Genomic DNA, 10,945 nt, shown 5'->3' on the forward strand with positions numbered 1-10,945 from the left:
GTGAAGTGTGGTAGGAGAGCCCCGGGGACGCGCTCGGCGGCATGGGAGCAAAGCTCCGCACGCCATCTGGCGAGCGCTAGTCCCCGGGCCTGGAGTTCGAAGCCGTCGACCGCCTCCTGCTCCGGCGGGTCCCCCCGAGCCCGGCCAGCGATGCATATGCGCCTATAGACATAGGCGCGCATCGCCGCCTGCAGCTCGAAGGGAATTTCTCCCGCCAGAGCAAGCGCCGCCACGGTAGACGCGGTGCGGTAACCCCGTATGAGGCGAAGGGCCATTTGCCTCTGAAGCCGGCGCAACAACAAAGTGATGCGCCGGCTTGCCCTCGCGGACGGCCCCCAGATCGGGGCGCCGTACAAGGCCATGGACCGCACCACGCCCAGGTATAGGCGACGCACCATGTTATCCGGTCCCCCGAGATTGGGCAACAGGCGGCCGAGCGAGGCCGCCGCCCTCTCAACTCGGGGGACGAGGCGGCCGAAATGCGCCCCGAATCTCCAGTGGCTGTCGAGGATCAGTCCGAGATACTTGATCTCGGACTTCACCTCGACGCAGGCTCCTCCAACCCAGATCCACGATCCGGCCGGTGGCCGCGACCGAGGCCGTCCAAACCAGACGGCCTCGGCCTTCTCCGGGGCCATCTTCAGCCCCAGATCGTGGATCTTCGCGACGACGGCTGCCACCGCAACCTCCGCTCGTCGGATGGTCCTCTCGAAGGTGTCCCCGACGGTGACCACTAACGTGTCGTCCGCATAGCAGACGACAGTGGCACCGTCGGGCAGGGAGGCCCTCAGGACTGCGTTATATCCCAGGTCCCACAGGAGTGGTCCTAACACGGACCCCTGTGGGACCCCGCAGTCCACTTCCCTCCGTATCGTCCCGTACCGGCCCGGGTATTCCACCCACCTGTCCCGCAGGTAGGCCCCGATCACCCGCCTCAGATAGGGAGGCACCTGGTGTTCAACCAGGGCCTCCCTAATGGCGGACCAGGGCAGGGTGTTAAATGCATTGACGATGTCGATCGACACCGCCAAGCACACCCCGCCCCGTGCCACGGCATTGTCCGAGAGGGACTTTAGACGGTCGATTGCGTCGACCGTCGATCGCCCCTCCCGGAAGCCGAACTGGCAGTCCGCCAGATCGGGGCCAACGCGGGACAGGTGCCTGGCGAGGCGGGCAGCAATAATCTTCTCAAAGATCTTGCCCACCTCGTCCAGGAGGCAAACGGGCCGGTACGCGGAGGGAGAATCCGCAGGCCTCCCATCCTTCCTTAAGAGGACCATCCGACTTCTCCTCCAGAGGTCCGGGAACACCCCGGACCTCAGGAGCCCGGAGAAGAGGCTTCTGAGCCTCCCGCCCAGGACGCTCATGGCAAGCAACCAGACCCGGCCGGGGATACCGTCCGGCCCCGGGGCAGTATTCTTGCCCCGAAGCCATTTGACTACCCCGGCCATTTCCTCCGGCGCGACCTCCAGATCCGGGGACCACTCATGTCCCTCTAGCTGAGGGACGGGCCGGGAAGCCTCCCCGCTGACGGGGAATAGCGCGTCCACGATCCGTCCGAGCATCCCCGGATCCAGGCTTTCCGTCAGAGGGGGCGCCCAGGGACCTAAACGTCCCATCGCCATTTTGTATGGGCGCCCCCACGGATCTCGGTTCAGAGACCCGAGAAAGTCGCGCCAGTCCTGGCTCTTCGCCTGCCTGATGGCCAGCTGCAGGGCGACCACCTTCTCCCTGTATCGCCCATACAGCTGGATAGCCAGCTCCACGTCGGAACGTCGTCGTCGACGGGCGCGGGCGTACTGGCGTCGCGCGCGGACGCACTCTGTGCGTAAATCCGCTATCGCGCGCGACCACCAGTACACCGCCTTCCTCGGGAAGACCCTGGCCCGGGGCATGGCGACGTCGCAAATCGACGTCATTGCGCCCCGGAACCAATGGGCCTCCCTTGTCCCGTCGACTGGCCCGGCCGGTGTTACCGGCCGGGCCACGACGTGGGCTGCCGCCATCAGAGCGTCCTGGTCGAGGCGCTTCAGCGCCCACCGCGGCTGAGGCGATCCCTCATCAGCGGGGCGACGTCGGGGTGTCGATGGGGCGGCGGAGAGGCCGAGAACAATGTATCTGTGGTCGGATAGCGTCTCGACCTCCTCCGCCACCCTCCACCCCGTAATACGGCGCACGGCCGGGGGCGTTGCCCATGATAGGTCAACGATGGACCCCCCGTTGTACCGCACGCACGTATGGACCGAGCCCGTGTTTAGGAGACGGAGCTCGAGTCCCGCCGCCCAATCAAGCACCTCCCGGCCCCTCGGGTCCGTCCTGGGGGAACCCCAAGCTGAAGACTTGGCGTTGAAGTCCCCCAGGACCAGCACCGGACGTGGCTGGCAGCGGGAGACGCATCTCGCCACCACGTCCAGAAACTGTTCAAACTCCACGAGGGACCACCTCGGAGGTGCGTAGATCGCCACAATCACGGTGCCGCCCCAGTCAACGGCCAGGTATCCCCGGCCGCGCTCGATAACGGAGCACGCCGGGGACCCCGGCCGACCTGCCCATATTATAACGGCGGAGCCGTCCAAGTCCCCCATCCAATGTGGATGGTCGGGGACCCGGTACGGCTCCGCCGCTACGGCCAACCCGGCACCCCACTCGGCCAGGAATTGCACGAAAAGATCTTGTGCCCTGACCGAGTGGTTCAGGTTGGCCTGAATAATAGGGCCAGTAGGCCCCATTACTCTGGCGCCTCAATCTCCATCGCTGCCGCGGGAGCGGTGGCGTCTGGGGTTTTATCAGCCCCAACCGCCCCCGCGGGCGCGACGGTGGCATCCTTGGGTGCCGGATCCTTTGTTTTAGGAGCTGCCACGGCGGCTGCCGCCTTGGCCGTCGTGGTTCTCTTCCCCCTGCTTCCTCTGCCGCGTCTCGCGCTGGCAGGGCACGCCCGGCTGCCGAGGCGGTGGCCGGCCGGCTTGCCAGCTCCCGCGCAAAGCGGGCACTTTGGCTTTTCTATGCAGCCAGCCACCTTATGGTCCTGACTGCCGCACCCGAAACAGCAGCCGGACCGATCCTCGGCCGCAGTGCACCGCTGCCTCGTGTGGCCTAAGCCAAAGCAGCGGTAGCACTGCAAGGGCCGGGCGCTGAGGGCCTCCACCGTCGCCTGGGTCCAGCCCACTGTCAATTTGCCGGCGACCTCAACTTTGCGTGCGGCCGCAGCAGGGCACTGGACCCAGAGGGTGCCCAAACCAGAGGGGGAAGACCGGATTTCGCCGGTCCTCACATCCCCCCGGTCGCACCCTCCAACACGGGCGACAGCTGCGGCGACCTCCACCGGCGTGGTCGAGTCGACCAGGCCGCGCACCCTAAGGTCGGCCTTTTTGATTGGGCGCGCGACCTTCACGCCGGTCCCTGCCAGCGCGTCAGCCATCCTAGAGGCCAGGGCAGTGGCCTTGGCTGCACCATCAGCTCCGGGGACCTCTAAGATGATTGCCCCCGTCACCGCTCTCCTGGGCTTCAGCGAGGCGATGCCAATTTCTGCCAGGTCTATTTTGGACCTGGCAGTGGCCATCGCCTCGGCGTAACTCATCGCCCCGCCGGCCGGTACCGTTAAAGTAACGGCAGCCGTGCGGGGCGGACGCGGCGGCAGGGGAGCCCTTTTGGGAGCAGCCGGTGCCACCCGCCTCGCCGCCTTCTGGGTCAAAGCAGCCTTGGCAGCTGCCGCAGGTTTATCAGGCCTTCCGGCCAACTACCTTTGACCACACCTCAGTTGGAGGTGTGGTGGAGGGCGGCGCAACAGTGGGGGCGGGCTGCATTTGTGTCGCCTTAGCGACCACAGTCGCTCCCCCACTGCCACCCTTTTTCTTTCCCCCCCTCCTGTCCATCGGCAGGGGTGGGGCTGGCGGCACGGGTGCCGCCGTTCGCGGGCCTCGCACCCGCGGGACCAGCTCCCTTCTGAACGATGCCAATTTGGCATCGATAAGGGAGCCGATCTGTGCCAGCAAGTCGGCTGGCACAGCCGCGGGTGGGGGCGAGGACCCTCCTGGCCCAGGTGACTGGGGCCCCCGAGCGCCGATAACCGGCAGCAACCCCTTGCCCCCATCAGGGGGCAGCGGCGGAGCCATCCCGGCAACAGCCGGCCCCGCCTCCACCGCTTGACGGAGTCGGGCGACTTCCGCCCGCAACTCCGCCAACTGCTCTCTTAGTTGAGCATTCTCGGCTTCCAACAGCCGGGTGGCGCTGGGAGCCGACCGAACTGCCAGCTCCGCAACGCCCACCCGGCTGCTCAGGGCCGCCGTCCGGAGGGACCGCACCGCACTGGCCTTCAGGCCCGTCGCAGCATTGGAGATTCTGGCCACATCGCCCAGGCACTCCATAACTGCCGCCGCAACGTCCCGCGTCGGGCGGCCTCGGAAATCAGCAGCGACCTCCACTTCATCCGGAAGCGGGTCGCTTGTCCTCTCAGGCCTCGGCCCCGGGGCAACCGGGTCGAAAATGCCCGCTATGAGGCTTCTCTCAGCCTCAGCCTGTCTACGTTTGGCCTCTTGGAGGCCAACGTATTGCCCGGTCGTCGGTGGCCGGCCCCGTTTCCTCGTGGAGGTGCCCGGGACGCTCTGCGACGAGTGGTGGGAGGAGACGGAGAAGTCCGACTCCTCCCCCCCGTCGCAGTCGCCAAGGCCCTCCGCAGGCCTCTTTGCGCCGCGTGTTGCAGAATGCCTCCGCGACACCGGCTCTGTACATCTTTTGAGGCGCACAATAGGCCCGCGCACCTCCACCTCACGCTCGTTTCCCCCCTCCCCGGTTGTATTTGAAAAAGAAGAATCCATAATTCATCCCACGAGTGTGGTCGGAAAGGAGGTCACCCCGGGTAGAGCCGCCATACCCGGGGAAGGCTAATACGCCCGGGGGGTCGCCAGGTACCCCGGGGTTGTCCGCTAACGATTGGTGCACCCACCAACCATAGCTGGCGCTTACTCCAGCTACGCCCTCTTCACCGCGCAACACTGCTTGGGGCTAGGGATTTTTTAGAGAGGTTGTCATCCTCGCGGTCCGGCCGGTTAAGGCAAGACCCCCGTTCCTGTAAAACATGACCACAGGTTTACGGTATGTGTCCGACTTTAGTTGGCCCCTCACCTCAAGCCACTCCGGCTAGGTAGAACCTGCCAGGGAATAAAATCCCCGCCGGCACAGCCTTGAGGATCATTAGGGCACGAAGCCCCCCACCACGACAAGGTAGCGGACACGGGGGGGGGGGGGGGTTCCTCCAAATACTGGAGGCAATTTCTTCCTTACCCATCCGACGCGGGACGTCGTAAACTAAAACCTCAGGGTCCCGCTTGGTAGGTAAGGAGGCGGACAGACCCGCGCTCCGGAGCTTCTTATTGCCAACGAAGGCTTGCAGGTCCTTCTTTCGGTCGGTCTCGACGACGATGCCACCGGAGTGGATGCGTCGGACCGACTTTATTCGGATCGCCTCCTTCGCTGGTTTAACGAGGGACAGAACAGTAACTTTCGTAACCTCGTTGCTCTGTCCCTTTTCCTTCGGCGGGAAGATTCTGACCACATGCTGCGATTGCGGCTGTCTTCCCGCTTCCGGAGAAGCTCTTTTGCAGTCGACTTTGGCCACTTGGGCGTAAGTCGGCTGCGCGGCATTGCAGGCCGTCTTCGGGAGAGTTCCCTTGGACGGCCCAGGTCGCATCGCACTCATTACGGCAGGACGCGCTTTTAGGTCCGCCCTGACCGCGGCGAGTTGCCCTTCGACGAAGCTATTCCGTTGAATAAGCTCCTGAACCAACTCGTTGAGTGCTTCAACCTCGGCGAGTATCTTTGACCCGGACTCCTTGTTGACTTTCGACTCGGGTCGAAAGCAAAAGGTCCGTATTTCGGACACTCGCCTTATGGCTTCGTCTCTTACGAGATCGAGAGGCCGTACCTTTTGCCCGGAGAACGTCCCCTTCGGTCTCTTGGCCCGGTTTACTGCGGCCTTGCCGGTGGGTGCGCCCGGCTTGGCTCGCTTCGTCTTTTTGGTGACGGTTTGCCAACCGTCACCTGTAGGGTCCTCGACACGCTCGGGTGCCGACTGCACCTTCACGAGTGACGTGTCTCCGACTCGTTCGATTACTACCACGTTACCGGTGTCCGGCGCACATTCTACCGTGGGCTCGGTTTTCACCGAGACCGCTCGCGTGGGAGTCACACATCTTTGCAAGATCACACGAGGACTGGCGATATCAATCACCTTCCCGGATCTTGTCTTTCTCACAGACGCGGGGGGACTGACAGCTGCATTTGCAGTTCCCGCGTCTGTGGCGACGGCTTCACTCCGAGTAGGAGCTGGTCCCGTCGTCTTTGAACGCTTAGTTTTTGTTTGTTTTTCATTGAGACCCATAATATGTCTTGGTCTTTCATCCAGTGCGCTCCCCGGCCAGCACCGACCCGCACAATTTGGAACCCGCCAAAGGCTGAGTTAGGACTACGCACCGGATATAGTCAGCTGGCTGGGTCTGTTCCTAACCCAGCCCGCGTCCTCGCCCAGCAGAACCCACTTGCCGAAGCGTGTGGTCGTTCCAAGCCGATTGACTGGACCAGGGCTACTTTTCTCGTCCAGCCGCCCATCTAGCCGAAGCAGAGGCCAAAGGTACGTGTTGGGGACGTCTCACCCGCAGGAGAGGGCCCCCTCAGTTCCCAGGATCCTCTTTTCCGACGACAAGGGTCGCCACGCACGGCAAACACGTGGGGGACAGCAGTCGGAGAGGCTGCCTCTTCCTCTCCGCCACACTTCGTTCAGTTCGCTGCGTATTTAAGAACACGAGCTATCCAGCGGTACCTTATTTCGTGGAGGCTCAAGTGTGGCTAGGGCACGTTTGCCCCTTGCGGCCTGGGTTGCCCAGGTGATTGGTTGCATCCCGATTTCTCGATCCAGCGGCATATTGCTACGTGGCGCGTTCAGACAACGAAAATGCGGCATTCCAGTCAGACCAGAAAAACCGCATAACGTGACGCGGGGGACTGCAGCCACAAGTGACAACAGTCCCCCGGTAGGGAGTAGTACAGCATATTCAATGCTGCACATGAACACGCCACAGCCCGTATGCTTAGTTCAGCGGCCTCGCCATTATGCGAAGTACTACATGTACAACGCACTGGCGGTCTCAAATACCCTCATCGCCGATGCATCTGATGCATCCGTCAACTCGGCAGCAGCATTCAATCCGTCGGCGTGTTGCTTTGTGGCGTGTTCAGATAACGAAAATGCCGCATTCCAGTCAGACCAGAAAAACCGCATAACGTGACGCGGGGGACTGAAGCCACAAGTGACAACAGTCCCCCGGATAGGAAGTAGTACAGCATGTTCAATGCTGCACAAGAACACGCCACAGCCCGCTTGCTTAATCACGGGCCTCGTCATTATGCGAAGCACTACATGTACAACGCACTGACGGTCTCAAGTGCCTTCATCGCCGATGCACCTATCGACTCAGCAGCAACATTCAATCCGACGGCGTGTTGCTTTGTGGCGTGTTCAGACAACGAAAATGCGGCATTCCAGTCAGACCTGAAAAACCGCATAACGTGACGCGGGGGACTGCAGCCACAAGTGACAACAGTCCCCCGGTAGGGAGTAGTACAGCATATTCAATGCTGTACATGAACACGCCACAGCCCGCATGCTTAATCTCGGGCCTCGCCATTATGCGAAGTACTACATGTACGACGCACTGACGGTCTAAAATGCCTTCATCGTCGACGCACCCATCGACTCGGTAGTAGCAACAACCTTCGCGAGGACTAGTTCGGGGGTCGCCTCTCAACCCTGGGTGGCCACAGACCGCCACCGCCAGTAGATAGGGACAGAAGGAAATCTCGTTAATCCATTTATGCGCGTCACTAATTAGATGACGAGGCATTTGGCTATTTTTTTTTTTTTTTGAGATGGGAAAATGCGTTACGCACACCGGCACGATGTTAAAGCCGGTAGTGTGGGACTCCAGAACTTGTTTACCCACTAAAAACCCATCTGTATTATGCCTGATAAGGCAGGCAGCACCTGTGTTCTTCCGAGTTGGCCTCTTCTTCTTCATCCTATTCCAGTACGCGGCTGTGCGCTTCTTCTTGCTTCCGTTGTTCGGTTGAACCTCCAAAAACCGCTGAGTCCGCCCACGAGCACGCGAGTTGCGATAATCTTCAACTCATTCTTCTTCAGTATGCCCAAAGATGTTAAATCGCTGGCTGATGCATCACTCCATACCCCTCGGTACGAGAGAGTGGCAGATGTAAATGATACGCGGTCAACGGCGTATCTATCCTTAATGGAACTCGCGAGGTGTTCGTATTTCTCAATTTTTCTTTTATGTGCCGTCGTAAGATCTTGGTGTTCGCTGACGACTTGAGCGTCAAGTATTAGAGCTGTCGTTTCATTCTTTGCCAAGAGGTCAGGCTTAAGGAGACCACTGTTGGTGTTAAAATGTGGTTCCTCAATGACAGTGTCATACTTTTTATCAAGAGCACGTTTGATGTAGGCAGTGATGGCATTATGCCTCTCAATTCTTGCTCTGTGGGTCCTGTGGCATTGTTGTAAAATATGGTTTAATGTTTCGACTGCATTACAGCCAGCTCTACAGCTGCGATCGGAACTTCGGCCACGACCTGTTCTTGATCTCGTCGGCATGGCATTGATACGGAGTTTGACACAGTTAACATAGTCTTTGCCGCTTAGAAATCTATTACCTTCAGTCACCCATCGATGTTGTTCGGGAACTTTAGCGGATTCCCTCAAGCCTCTCCCATCATTAGACGAGTGGAGAAGTTTAGCCCATCTATCCTTAATTTTATCTGCCGAGTCTAGTTCTTGGCGTTCAACAACCAGCCGTCGCGCCGTCTTTTGCACTTCCTGAGAGATGTATGGGTCAGCCAGACGGCCTTCCCTAATGGAATATCTTAACAGTCTCAGTTTTCTGTGTAGAGGCATAAGCCATCTAACGGATGGTATAGAAAGCCCTCCTTCTTTAACGCTAGCGTGGAAGTACGCATTAACCGTATCATGCGGGAGGCCAAGCCATTTTCTGGCCGCAGCACGCGTCAGTGCATCAACCTTCTTTAGCCTGCTCAGGGTCGTATTCCCCAAGGTCAACAGGTGGTATAGTCTTGGTAGCGCTATATTACGTAATGCGAACAGTCGTTGTTGGGGCTTTAAGGGAGCTTTGGTTAATTTCAGTAGGGCCTCTTGTACTTGGGCTTCAGGTTAGACAAGAGTCCGCCCCTCAGGCGTAAATGGGACTCCAAGGTATCTCCAATCGTCTGCACGTTTCATGGATGGTAGAACTCTGCCGAGGCAGGTGAACTGTACTCCGTCATCAACCACCGACTTCTTCAAATGTGGGACGTTTCTGAGCGCTACCGATAAGGATTTGGCAGCGTTGATGTGGAGCCCACACTGCTCGAGGAATGCAGCCGCAATGTCAATCGAGTGTTCAAGTCCTTTGGGCGTAGTGGCAAGGAAGATAATGTCATCAGCGAACGCCAACGCATTGAAATGTTCGCTGCCAACTTCAACACCAATTTCAGTAGGTAGACGCTTGAGGAGTCTGTCAATTATCATGTTAAATAACATGGGAGATAGCGGATCGCCCTGTTTGACTCCACAAGTCGGGTGTATTGGGCTGAATTCCCATCTTCCGCAGGATAAAGTTGTAGTGCCTCTGTTATAGGTGTCCATAATATAGCTGATCATTGGGCTTGGAAGCCCCATGGATGTCATTGTGTCTCGAATGGCCTTATGTGAGACCGAATCAAAAGCTTTCGCTATATCAACGGAAACCATATACATCGGCTTGAAAAATTGTCGATGGTACTTCAATATCATGTCGAGGCAAAATATATTTTCAGCACAGCCGTCAACCGGCAGAAACGCTCTTTGACGCGGATCCAAGGCTACTTTAGCCATTAGACGTTTAGCCAATACCTTATGGAATGTTCTGGTGATTATTGACTGCACCGTAATGGGCCTATATTCTTCCGGTCTGGATGCATTCTTTTTATTAGGTATTAAGGTCGTTCTAGCCTTAAGAAGATGTTCAGGCAGTTTCCCACACAGCATGAGCAAGTTAAATATTCTTGTCAGTATATTGGGAGGGACCGCTCTGAGCTGGCGTGTAGTTATGCCATCTGGTCCCGGACAGGTGGTAAGCTCCGGGAATGACGTTTTGATCTCGGATGAGACTATAGGCGTCCATAGATCAAAATTGGTGGGACGCTTGACTCCAAGATCAGGGGAGCTGTTAGATGTGTGTGTCATAACAGTCCGCCAATACCGCGTCATGGTCAATTCAGCGGGTGTTTCTGCTGAGGTATTATTGTCCAGGATCACCTTAACACAGGCACACGGGTTCTTCTTCCAAGCTCGCTGAGTTCTAGCGTACTCAACCCTTCTAGCCTGTCTTCGCGTCATGATGAGAGCGTCATTGGCCACTAGCCTACCGCTCCTGGGTGTAGGTGGAAACGTTCGTAATAAATAAATTTCAAGCTCAGTGGCGATTGTGCTAATAGGCCGCACAGATACGTTACAGCAGATCTGATGGAGTTGATCCGCGCGGTAGTCCGAGCCCTGTAGGGGACGGAGTTCGGCAAACAGTTCAGTGATAGAGGACAATAGTGAATTTAGTGGCATGGGTGTTGTGTCCACGTTAGGCACAGGATGGATTCGTTCTTCTGTTTCGTCCTTCAATTCCTGCACAATGCGGAGGACGTTGTCCTCTGGGCACGTCTTTGGCCTTTAATGGACTCGAGGGTCCGATGAGGAAAAAGCGGTGTCAATGCCTGGTTCAGGAATTTGGTTCCTTTAAGGACCTCGTGGGCTTCCCGTCTAGCCAGGAGAGCTAATTCTTCGGCACTTCACGGTGCCTTTTTATGGAGGATATTTTCGACTTGTCGGGCATCATTCCAGTTTTTATGGGCTCTT

Source organism: Megalopta genalis, unplaced genomic scaffold (assembly GCF_051020955.1).
Source record: "Megalopta genalis isolate 19385.01 unplaced genomic scaffold, iyMegGena1_principal scaffold0068, whole genome shotgun sequence".
In the NCBI taxonomy this organism is placed as follows: Eukaryota; Metazoa; Arthropoda; class Insecta; order Hymenoptera; family Halictidae; genus Megalopta; species Megalopta genalis.